The 13,644-nt window shown below is 35.0% G+C and overlaps 1 non-coding gene across 1 annotated transcript; it reads left to right on the plus strand.

Annotated features, from left to right (window-relative positions):
• Positions 1 to 2,903: 2,903 nt before the first annotated feature.
• LOC133820631 (small nucleolar RNA R71) lies at positions 2,904 to 3,010 on the plus strand. Its single transcript, XR_009887036.1, has one exon. It is a non-coding gene; the product is annotated as a small nucleolar RNA R71 (small nucleolar RNA).
• The last annotated feature ends 10,634 nt before the right edge of the window (positions 3,011 to 13,644 follow it).

The following is a 13,644-nucleotide window of genomic DNA, read 5'->3' on the forward strand; positions in this document are numbered from 1 at the left end:
GTCAGCGCCCTTAGTCGCACCCTCTATTTAACACACTGTCTTCGGCTCTCTTAGGCCGCCCCAGTGTAATACTAACTGACTCCGGCCAGCTTAACCGAGCTCAGTGATAGATAAGCTGCCTCACCTACCAGTGGCTGAGCCGCGCCCTGTGCGCAAATATTGATTCTGACACTCTTAGGTCGGTTATCGCATGTCCCATGGCATAATAATACCATCCCATGACATGATATACAAATGTCGGGAGCTCTTAGTCCCATCATGTTCACATGGTTAATCACACTCACATAACAATGCATACAAGCATAGGGAACACTTAGTCCCAACCTAACCACATAATCAGGTGCAGCTTTCTTACCTTTCAATTCACTAGCTTTGATCCCTCGACTCCTTGAGCACGATCCCCCCCTCGAGCCCTAGCGCTTACCTAATCACAACCATGGCCAAAGTCATTATAAATTCCCAAGTTCAAAACCTAGCCCCGGGGCCAATCCCGAGCCCCCCGGGAAGTCCTAGTTCCACCAAACAAGGTGGTGGAACCAAACCCCAAACCCTAGGTCAAAAACCCTTGCAAACAACCCAAAAAATCCCCTTCAGAAAGCAGGGTAGCGCTACAGCGCTCTTGGGAGGGCGCTACAGCGCTACAGACAGAAGCCAAAGTCCCCTCAACATTATGACCTAGCGCTACAGCGCCCAAAGGCTAGCGCTGTAGCGCTAGTCGCAGACAGCACAGCACCATTTTTCTCTTCTGCGATTTTTCTGAAACCAACTCGAACCAAAACTCTTCCAACTCTTTCCCAAACTAAAAAACAACCTCATGACCATACTCCACTCATCCCAAGCACCCCAAACATATAGAACTTAAGCACATGCATCCACAACCTCAGAATTCACCATAGCCACTTCTAAGCTCTAAAACTCAATCAAAACCAGCTGAACAACAAAGTTAGAGTTTAGGCTTTATACCTTTGATAGAATTTCGACCACAAGCTGTCTCTAAACCTTCTTGGCTTGCCTCTCCTCAGTCTTAAGCCTGAATTCCCTAAAGTTCCATCCAATACAACTTAAGCACCATAGCTCAAAAACCAGAAACAAAAACCAAACCAGCAACTGAAGAGATTACAGAACCTTACCTCAAGTGATGGCCTAATCTTGCTAAACCCTTGCCAAATCCTCAATATTTGCTCAGTAACCTTGTGGCTTAATTGGACTAACTTTCCTCTGAGTTTTACTCCAGAAATCCTCAAGAAATTGGTGAAGAAAACATAAACCGACTTGGAGAACTCTCTCTGTTTTCCCTCCTTTCTTTTCCCTTCCTTTTCTTTCTTTTTCAGACTTCTCCAATATTCTACAAATCCCACTAACATAAATCCCTGGTATTACTTAACTTATGTAAGCCAAATGACTAGTATGCCCTCCCCATTAAGTCTAAACCCTTTAATCCACTTAAGGGCATTTTAGTCATTTTACCCAATTCCCGCTAATTCCTCGAGTGTCTCTAATATTTCCCGCTTAATTCCCGATACCTAATTAGTTATCAATATTATTCCTCAATGTCAGAATAGACTCCAGTATATAAGCTAAATTCCCATTTATACCCCTAAGCTCACCCCGAGCCAGGTATAAATCCCCGCCATGACTTTTCGCTACTTTGCTCACTAGGATCGTCTCGAGTCACAGATCACAGATATATCCATATAATAATGTGGTCTCAACATTAGCCTACCAATATACACTCAAGTACACAATTACGCTCTCAATGAGCCAAATTACCATAATACCCTCACAGCAGAGTATATAGTCCCATGCATGTCTTTATCATCATATAGTAATATGACCCACACAATCATGCATATAATCATATAATAATACAGTAAATCAATTATGGCCCTCCCGGTCTCCTAATCAAGGTCCTAAACCTTATTAGGAAATTTGGGTCGTTACAGTTTTTCTGAAGCCTTTGAGGATAAGGAATCTTGATGTGATGCTCAACAGTCATTGGTGGAGACGCTTTTTTTCGAATGAAGGCTTTCAATAACCTCCTACTCAACTGAATCAGACTTCTCCCCCACTTCTTTCTTTTTCTCTACTGTTTCCTTTGGTTTAGGCTGCTCATACCATTTTCCATTCCTCAAAGTAACTGCCTGACATTGCTCCTTCAGATTAACCATTGTATTACTAGGAAAATTCCCTTGAGGCCTAGTATTCAACATATTTGCCAACTGACCCACTTGTGTCTCTAAAATTCAGATAGAAGATCTTATCTCTACCATGAATTGAGCTTGTGTGTTGGTGAGAGTCAATAAAGCAACTTGTAATTCATTGGGGTTTTCAATTGGAACCGGTGGTCTAGGCTGCTGAGAAGATGAAGCTTGAGGCATGGGCTGCTGAACCATAGGTTGTTGAAACTGTGCTTGAAATTGCGATTACTGGCCTTGATTATTTCTCCAAGATAAATTAGGATGATTTCTCCAACCCGAATTATATGAGTTAGAGAAAGGATTGTTGTAAGGCCTCTGAAAATTCCCAACAGCTTGAACCTAAGCTTGATCCAGAGGAATATTATTACAAGGGTTTGTTGCTGTACACTGATCAAAAGAATGACCCCCACCAATTTTACAACATGTCTGTAACTGAATGAAATTGGCTGATATTGTATTCTGCTACAATTTCTTAGTCAATGTCGTAACTTGAGCAGTCAAAGCAGTGATTACATCTAATTCATGAACCCCAACTGCCTTTCTGTTACTAGTTGCATGCTTATCAGACCATTGATGGTTGTTTGTAGCCATATCTTCCAACTTGGCACTTTTACTCATAAATGTCCCTCTAGCTGTGACATTAATTATGGTGTGAGTAGTACCGCATAATCCATTGTAAAGTTGTGGACCAACATCCACTTTTCAATGTCGTGATGAGGACATTTTCTCAACATTTCCTTGAACCTCTCCCAAGAGTCATATAAAGATTCCCCCGTAAGCTAGTAAAAATTATTGATCTCCCCCCTTAATTTAGCAGCTTTTGATGGAGGAAAGAACTTGGCAAGGAATTTCTGCGCCAACTCCTCCCGAGTATTTTACAGAATTGAATTGAAGGGAGTTCAACCAACTTTTAGCTCTATCCTGCAACAAGAATGGGAATAGCCTCAATCTGATTGCATCGTCGCTCACCCCATTATACTTGAACGTTGCACATAGCTACAGAAAATTAGCTATGTGCATATGAGGATCTATTGAGGGGAGTCCACCAAACTAAACTGTGGATTGGACCATTTGTAAGATTGTTGGATTTATTTCAAAATTGTTTGCAGCAACCACCGGTGGTCTAATGCACAAATGTATTCCTGTAATAGTAGGGAGTACATAATCTCTAAGTGTTCGTGCATTTTGGCCCTGAGCGACATTAGAACCTGCATTAACATTAGGCTCATCATCCCTAACATCACCCATACTGATTTATGCCCTTTTTTTTTCTTCGGTTTTGCTTGCAAGTTTTCTCTATCTCAAGATTTAGAGGAACTAAACTGATAGCTCCCCTTCTACTGTGCATATAACAATAGTACTTGAAATGGAGATCACAAAACACACACAAACCAAATTAGAAAAATGATCAAGTAACAAACCAAATTAGAAATAAAATTAACTATTTTTATATTGATAATATTTTAGTCTTTGGCAATGGCGCCAAAAACTTGTTGCAAAAATTATGCTACGCAAGTATACGTAATCACAACTGTAGTGAAATTCGGTAAATTTGATTATCGTCCCACGAAGACTGAATATCAATTATCAAACAGTTAAATTCTTATTCTATTTGGATAATGAAGATTTGGTTTGTAGAACTTAAAGATAAACGCATAAACAAATATAAAACTTGAAATTGAATCTAAAATACTAGCACAAGAAATTAATTCAAGAAAATAACAAATTAAGGAATTTAATCTCATCAACTATCCACTATTTACTAATGCAAGATTCATAATCTTTCTTCTTTCTTAAGATAGTGAGTTTACCAAAACATTTTATATTCAGTTTATGAAATATAAAATTCAACCTAAAGGAGAATTTTCTATATTTCTATGACAAATTCACATAAAGGAAGCATTAAGATTGAAAACTCAAAAACTACACAAATAACCATGATACTATCGTTCAAGATTGAATTTATATCCGATCAATTATAGCATATTCAAACCTCACTTTTCAGATTTTGATTCAAACTCATATAGATTATATAAAAAGATGGCCAATCAATAACATATTATAACCACAAATTGAACAGATCTTAATGGAGAAGAAAAAATCATAAACTTTGCATTAATTCATAATAAAAGTTTGAGAGATTCAATTAAAAGCCCTAATACTGAAATTTGTTTATCAACATGGCAAAACAATCCATAATACGAGTTTAACACAAAGAAAGATAAAGAAGGAAAAGAACTATATATCCACTCTCTAAAATCACTCCCAAAACGTTATTCTTGCCTCCTCTGATAAAAACTACTCTCAAAGTCGCACTCAGTCATCTTTTATTAAGATCCTTAATGAATTTCTACGAAAAGACCTTTTCACCCCTCTCAAAATGCTCGTTTGCGACATTCGTACGAACAATAGCGCAGGGGCACTAGTTTGGCGGCGTTGGTGCACTTGTAAAATTGTAAAAAATGATATATGGAACTTTGCAGCGCAGGGGTGCTTCTTTAGACCGCTTGTGAATGTTTGGCACAGCGTAGGGGCGCTTGGAATGCACCGTTGGGGCGCTACATCCTGAGCCAAAACTTCTCTCTGGAGCTCCATAGCGCAGAGGCGCTACAACATAGCGCAGGTGCGCTATAAAAAATACACTTAGTCTTCAATAAGCTTCCAAAAATCTCTCCAAAAAGTCCACTCACGACCCGTCAACAACCATCAAGACCACAATCACCTCACAATGACCAAATTCATCCTTCTTCGAACAAATTTCTTCTCATTTCACTCTATCTCATTAGTTAGACTAGTAAAACCTGAAACAAGAAGAAACCAACATAATTTTGTACAAAAAAAACTTAATTACCTCAAACTTTTCCTAAAACAAATACATTAAAGCGAGTTAAAACTCGCTTATCACTCATTCACATCACAATTAATCAATTCACATTTAGCAACTCTTTTAATTGTGCTATAACCTATACGAGCAAGTCTATTATGGCACAACGTAATCGAACTAGAAGTAATCACATTACACGAATTAGATGTCATATTATTATAGTCATCATCAAGAGTACAAAGTTTTATCATCCCATCACATGAATAACTCTTTTCCACAAAAGTGTCCAATGTAGTCAAAATGAGTTTATTGAATTCAAACTCCATTTTGATACCGGATCTACTCAATAGACTTCCACTTACAATGTTTCTAGTCATATAGGGAACATAGAAAACATTAGTTACGATCACTTTCTTTCCATTGGTGAATAACACATCAATGCAGCTCCTTCCAAGTATCTTGGATCTTTTTTCATTTCCCATTTGGACTTCAAGTCCCTCCTTTGCACTTTCAAAGGTTTTTTAAAATAATTTTATCGTAGGTTGCATAAATGGTGGCACAAGTATCATACCACCATCCTTGCACCTTTCCTTAGGTTGCATTAACTTCATTCAAGGTTGCAATGATCTCAACATCAATTGCATTGACATGTTTACCTTCTCTTAAGGTTGAATTAGTTTCATCACTATACGCATAAACTATGTCAATTTCCTTTAGAGTTATCATACATTCCTCATTAAATGCATTAGTCTCAACATCAATTGCATTGACATGTTTACCTTCTCTTAAGGTTGCATTAGTCTTATCACTATACGCATAAACTATGTCAATTTCCTTTAGAGTTATCATACATTCCTCATTAAATGCATTAGTCTCAATTAGGGTTGCAATGCATTCCTCATTGAATACATTAAATTTAATTAAGGTAAAAAATATCTCATCATCAATTAAAGTGACCCAATTAAATTCATTTAGAAATGCAATGATATCAACATCAATTGTCTTAACCCTAATATTATTATGTTTAATTTTACAATTACCATATCTCACATGAACAATAACTTTACAAACAAAATAAGTATAACAATAACCGCTGAATTGTTCATTAACATTCATCATTGTACTTTTAAATAAACAATAAACTCAAACTCACAAAAATATGACAGCAAACAAATTTCATTCAAATTCTTGAAATCTACACATTTAGAATTAATGAATTTGATGATATCGTTCTCCTTGAGTATGTAATCCCATTGAGTTATCTCATCCTTTGTTGATGAAGACTTTAGATCCATATTCACATTCATGTAATGCATATCAAAATATAATTTTCTTTGATTTCTCATGGTTATGTGTTCAACACAAATCAAATTCTAGTTGTAGAAGATGAACAAATTTCCCTCGTTGTTGATTATGAAAACACAAAAAGAAAGTAATTAGAACTAGAGATTTTAATTGTTTGAGATATAAGACTTTATACTTTCTAAATCAATAATAAATAATGAGAATAATTCAATGTTACAAACCCTAGATTCTAATCAAGAACTTTATTCAAAGTATGAATGCAAATCTTGATAATCAAATAACCATATTCAAAGTATGTATACGAATCTTGATAAATTAAAGATTAAATCATTAAATCATTAATTTAGAATCATTTAATAATCAAAACTAACAATAATGAACACAATTAAATAAGTAAATCACAATAGAAATTACAAAGTTAAGACTTAGATTCTTCCATGATGTTGTATATCAGATAATAAAGAATTATAATGTTAGGGGAGAGTGAGATTACACCACTACAATATTTAGAATCTACAAAAAAATTATGCTTGACAAAGAATAAAGAAAGATTTAGTTAGATGATGCAAACCCTAATTGTAGAACAATCTTCTTCAATCTTGATGATCCTTCAAAACCCTTGTTGAATCCACCACTTTGAACTTCTTATTCAATGAAAAAACACAACCAAAGGCTTAAACACAATTTGCATCGTTGACCCAATTCTCTATTTCCTAGACACCATTGATGCTTGATGCCTTTTCTAAGAGGAAATGAGAATTGAGATTGAATCAACCTTAAACTCACAAATTCAAGCACTTTCTTTATGAGTTTCTTGGGGAAAACTTGAGATTCTCGAAAGCTAGAGAGAGAGAGGGAGTTGGAGAGAGATTTGAGAGAGTGATTCAGTCTTCCGAAACTCTATTAGGACCATTTTATAGTGTAGGCAACGTCATTAGGTCTAACCAATAGGATCATAGATAAATAACTCATCATTTGGAGCTTAAATTACGTGTTTGTATGGACATATGAGGAGATATGTCACCTACTAGCAGGCGATGTATCACCTGCAAGGGCTTTTGAGTCCTTTTGCATTTAGGTGATGCAACGCCTCTTAGAGGCGACGCATCGCCACCCCCTCTGACTTTTGACCACTCCAATGGTCCTAAAATTGTTCCAAATGCTACCAAACTTTTTAGGGATCCTTAGATACCTCCATGTATCATTTTGACACGAAAATACAGTTTTTGAGTGCCTACGATTGAAACTCAAATTTCAAATGTACACTATGTGAAATTCACTAAGTGTTTTATACCTAACTCGTATAAGAATACTTATTCTTTGCATTTAATCAATCATACACATGCCTATTCCACGACCCTACTCTATGTAAAAAGCTCTACCCATACCCTGCCCTCTTACCCTATAATTTTTTTGTGGGTAGGGTACGAGTATTACCATAACGGATATAGGGTACCCACGGGTAACCCTACACTAATAAAATTTAAAATAAAAATATTTGAAAGAAAAAAATCAACACACTATACTTAGAAATCTAAATGAGATATAGTATGTATTAAGTATATTAAGGATAATAAACACTAGTAACATCGAATACCTTATTTATACTTATAAAATTAATAAAAATATAATATAACGTATTAGAGATTCTAAATGTTAATTTGATATATTATACATCTATACCTGTTTAAATTAATATATATAATATACACTATACTAAAGATCCTAAATACTATACACTACATTATATTTATATTTAGAATATGTATGAAGCATATATTAATTTATTTTACAAATTTACAAGTATTTAATTTTTAGTATATAAATTATAATTAAAAATGTCTATTAATTATTTTTAGTGTATATTATATGATATGTATTTATATTTAAAAATATATATTAATATTTGTATATATCTTTTAATTTATCATATATTTTTTAAAATATATTAAATTTCAATATACTCAAATAAATTTATATAAATATACATGCAAATTAAGTACAAATATATATATATATATATAATTGGGTAGGGTAGGGTAATAGAGTTGAGTACACCAATACTCATACCCTACCCTATACCCGCGTCAGGTACATGTTTTCATACCCTCACCCTAGTATAAACCCTAATATAGGTAATACCCTGCTCATTAGGGAGGGTATCCATGGGTAAATGAGTTTTTGAATAAAATTGTCATCCCTATGGGTTATCAAGTGGTGCTAGCAGCTTATGCAAGGCCATGGCTACTTATATGTTGTGTCATCTTAAAAAGCAAATTACATGAAGCATATTCCTTTTGCCTGATTCCAGCCCAAGTTTTCATACTCCTTATCTAGAAGTGAATTCTGGATACTAGAGATTTGATACAAAATGATGCTTGTAAGAAGATTGGTAATGGTAAGGGTCCCACCCACTCTATCCTAAATTCAAGCCTTTACCTCATGGTTTTCCTAGATGGGGGCTTTATGTATCCAAGACTCTTGGGTGTGGACACTGAATAATAGTGAAACATTCTCCTTTAACTCAACTTACAACTACCTCATCTCTAGATGTTTAAGCACACAATCTTAAATCTGGATTTGGAAAAAGCTGACTAGAGTCCATGAGAGGCATAAAATACTTTGGTGGTAGGTCCTTCACAAAGGGCTCTCGGTCCACGCCTATCTTGCAAAAAATTTCCAAAATGAGGATCATAAATGCCCTTTGTGCAATGCCTCAAGCAGGATCAGAACTGAGTTGTTGGAGGCCCTATACAAAATATGTTATATTTAAAAAATATTATATATAAAGTGACAATTTTTAAAATTTTGGGGCCTTTATATATGTAAAAAAAAAAGGCATTTTTCTAAATTTTGGGGCCTCATTGTGTGGGGACCCTAAGCATAGGCCTGGCCCGCCTGTGCCCAGGGTCGGGCCTGACCTTAAGTCTATAGCTATGAGTCATAACTGGCTATCTTCTTGCAAAGATTGGTTAAAGTGGATTCAGAACTCAACCATGTCCAGGATGATGACAATGTAGACTGTCTAATGCTTTTTAATCATTGACTAATCCTTTAATTCCTAGTTTATAATATTGGAGAATGATTGTGCTTGATACCTATCTTTGTTTGGCGACCTTAGGCCAAAGGGATATCCCTTTGCATTTAACCATGTAAATTCTTTTTTTGTATCCATCATGAGTATCTATCTTTTGTTGAATGAAAATGATGTTGATATTTATTTATTTTATTTTAAAAAATTGTAGCAAGAATGGCAAATAAGTGAGTGTGTGACTGAGAAAAAATATTTTTATTTTACTTTTAAATAAAATATGAAATATCTTTAGACTCATTTGGTAACACTAACACTATGTTTGGTAGAGAAGATCGAGGGGTGGATGGAGTGGGGTGGAGAGAGAGATAAATGGAGAGGGAGAATTCCTTATTTGGAAAGAGGGAGAGATGGAGGGAGAGGGTCTCCCTCCAAACCATTAAAATTCCTTTTTTGGAAGGATTCAAGAAAAAGACAACTAAAATATGTAAACTACCATTATTATTCTTTTAAAAAAGTAACAAATATTTATGCTACAAAAGATAATATGATAATTTGAATAATTAATCTCCTCTCCATCCTTCCAGCTTCATCCCCCATACCAAACAACATAATCTCTATCATTCCTAAACTCCACATCCATCCTACTCCCCCTCCTTCCTACCAAACATAGCCTAAGATTGAAATAAGAGAACTTCTTCTTATTACAAAAATATTTTGTTAAAGGGTATTTACAGCGAAAATACTTAAGTTTTATATTTTGTAGCACTTAAATACCTAATTATTTTTTCAAGGGCTAAAAAAACTTTTGTCAACATTTTTTTCAGCCGTAGGTACTTGATCGTTAAATGTCAGTCAACGCCTATGTGTCAACCTCTTATTGGTCCAAATCAATTATTTTTAATTTTTAATTTACAAAATTTATTTAAATATTAATTGTTAAAAATTAAAATTTATTTTAAAAATGAAAAAAATAATTAAAATTCCTAAAAAAAACAATTAAAAACATAACCTTTTGTTTAAAAAAATTTACATGAAATATAATAAATCAAAACATTAAAATTAAAATTAAATAAAATCTTTAAACTAAATACAAGTAAACCCTAAATTCTAAAATCTCTAATACACAAAACATCACATAATACACAACCCAATTCTGGATTCAATGGACGACGACATATGCCACAGAGCTAGGGAGAGTGGCTGAGGCGACGATGGAGAGCTGGGCAGAGGATAGGCTTTCTCGAAATCAGTGAGGATGGACTTTCTCCTTTCCTTCTCTCTCTATCTCGACGTCGGCTTCATTGGCAGCTGCAGTAAGCGGGTTGATGAACTGATCTTAGGTTGGGGTTTGGGGTATGGCTGGAATGAAGGTCTGGGTCTGTGATGGCTTTGGGGAAGACAGAGGTCCCTGCTTCACGATGGTCGACATGCGTTCACGAGCTCGAGAGCTTTAGATCTTCGACAAGGGTGGACAAGTGCAGATGTTCAAAAACTTCAACACTTCATGTGACAATCAGAACCCCGTGATCCGTAAGGGGAAAGACCGGGTAAGCTGTGCAATCTCACACGGCCTGGGGAAGGTCAAGCGTGATGATTCTAAGGCTGTGGAGGTATGGGACTACACAGTTGAAGATGACTTAAATGGATTGATGGATACAACCTATATCAACAAGATGCATCTTCTTTTCGGTAGCCCATCACTTGAGAACTCCAAAGTCAAGCGTGCTTGACCTGGGGTAATCTAGGGATGGGTGACCTCCTGAGAAGTTTTCCTAGGAAGCACGTGAGTGAGGACAAAGCACGCTGAAAAGACTCGTGTTGGTTTGTAGGGCCAGTAATCATTCCAGAAAGCAGCCATAGTGACGTGGGGCGTCACAAATGGTATCAGAGCCTTGACCCAGCCGAAAGTGTGGCCGATGGGGACGTCGAGCCTGTAAGGGGGGGTGATTGTGACAGTCAGAACCCCGTGATCCGTAAGGGGAAAGACCGGGTAAGCTGTGCAATCCCACACGGCCTGGGGAAGGTCAAGCGTGATGATTCTAAGGCTGACTACATAGTTGAAGATGACTTAAATGGATTGATGGGTACTACCTATATCAACAAGATGCATCTTCTTTTCGGTAGCCCATCACTTGAGAACTCCAAAGTTAAGCGTGCTTGACCTGGGGTAATCTAGGGATGGGTGACTTCTTGGGAAGTTTTCCTAGGAAGCATGTGAGTGAGGACAAAGCACGCTGAAAAGACTCGTGTTGGTTTGTAGGGCTAGTCGTCATTCCAGAAAGCACCCATAGTGACGTGGGGCGTCACACTTCAGATCTTTGACATGTCTGATTTGTTGAGTTTCTTTTATTGTGATTATGAACATGGATTTTCACTCTATTTTTGTTTCAAAAAATGGATGAGCAACTATGTAATGTGATGTCCGAATCTCATAATTGAGATTTTTTTGTGATTTTTTATGGTAATATTACATTGATGTTATGCATTTGGCAATGAAAGTTTGAATCATTCGATATTGGGTAATATAGATGAACAATAATATTGTTGAATTTATGTTTGGAAGTTTGGGTAAAGTTATAATTTTGTATGTGTTTGGAAGAAAAGTAGAGATAAACACCAATTTTTGTTTTTGTTTTGATAACTTTGATGTGTAGAAAAGGGAGGAACACATTCAACATTCAAGAACACAATTAATGTTTAAGTTTTAAAATTCTTTAAACTAGTTTTTATTTTACATTAATATTAATTTTAAATCATATTTTATAATTTTAAATACGTTTTAATTTTTTATTATTTAAATGAATTTTATAAATACAAAATAAAAAAAATTGACTTGAACCAATAAGAATTTGACATGCAGGCACTGAGTTGTCACTTCATGGCGAGGTACATAAGTCTATCAAGAAAGTGTGACGAAATGTATTTTTGCCGCAAAAATAGATATTTAAGTGCTACAACATACAAAACTTAAATATTTTCACTGCAAAGAATCCTTTTGTTAATTATATTTGTAGTTTTGAAAATTTAAGGATCCTTTAAATTCCAATAGTACATCTTTCTTTGGTAACTTTTTAAAAGATGGTCCCCTTCTAACTTTGCTCTCATCCTTGTGGTATGAATGTTCATCCTTATTACTTTAGATGTAGATATGTTGTATTGAATCTATTCCCCATGCTTTTTAGTCCTTTAAAGTTTTTGAATAGACGTGTATCTTGCATTTGAGTAATCTTCATACAAATTGCTTTTAAGCTAGGCAAATTTTACTTAATCTTAATTTTTTTATGGGAGTTTCTCTATTGTGTTTTTAGCTACTTTTCCTGAAAAATTTATCTTTTGTATTTTCTTTTAATAGTATTGTATATTAAAAAAAATATTTTAAAAAATTAATTTGGATAATTGTTGATTTAAAAAAAAATTATAAATAAAAAAATAATGAGTTACCCTTAAGGTTTTGTTGACAATGAGTGCCCCTCTCATGTGTGTCATCTTCACAAGTCTTTTTGTGATTTAAGATAGTGTTTTTGAGAGCCTAACACATCTATGTTCATTTTGCGCTATTCTTAAGTAGGATATGCACACATGACATGACATGGAATTGGTGAGGAGTTTCCTTTGTTTCCGACTCCATTAATAATTTTAATTCCTGTCCCCATGATCGAGGCTAAAACTATTCTCCACACCCATGGCATCTGTTCAATACTTTCTGAAATTCCGTTTTTTTTATGATTACCAACTTAATTATTCAATTTAAATAATTAATTGTTGAACTGTTACAGAAATGTATAAACAGACACAAAGACTGTTTGAACAGAAACCAGATATGTTTAAACAGTTTATCACCAGAAGATAAAAACGAACATAAGGTAAAAAACACACGAAATTATACGTGGTATCAGCAATCTTTGCAGATTGCTACTAGTACACGAGGCCACGCCCTGAGAATGAAATTTATTAGAAGAATATCTAAACGATTACAAAACTAAATTGACTTGTACAAATAAAGACTTCCTTTTGAATTTGTCGCAACTGTTGTAATCTAAACTCCTAATCAAATTTCTTAAGTGCTAAGATCTTGAACTCCCTTCAAATCATAACACTTGCACTTTTCCTCCCGAAAAGTGACTCAATAACAAGACTTCTCCCGAAGCTTGATGAACAATGTCCAAGTGTGTTCAACCTGCACTATTAATACAAAGAAAATAATACAGAAGTACACTGTAATAAACCACTAAGAAGATCGACTCAAGTTCTTCACATAAAAAGTCTCTCTAAAACTTGAAAAT

Source organism: Humulus lupulus, chromosome 2, assembly GCF_963169125.1.
Source record: "Humulus lupulus chromosome 2, drHumLupu1.1, whole genome shotgun sequence".
Classification (NCBI taxonomy): Eukaryota; Viridiplantae; Streptophyta; class Magnoliopsida; order Rosales; family Cannabaceae; genus Humulus; species Humulus lupulus.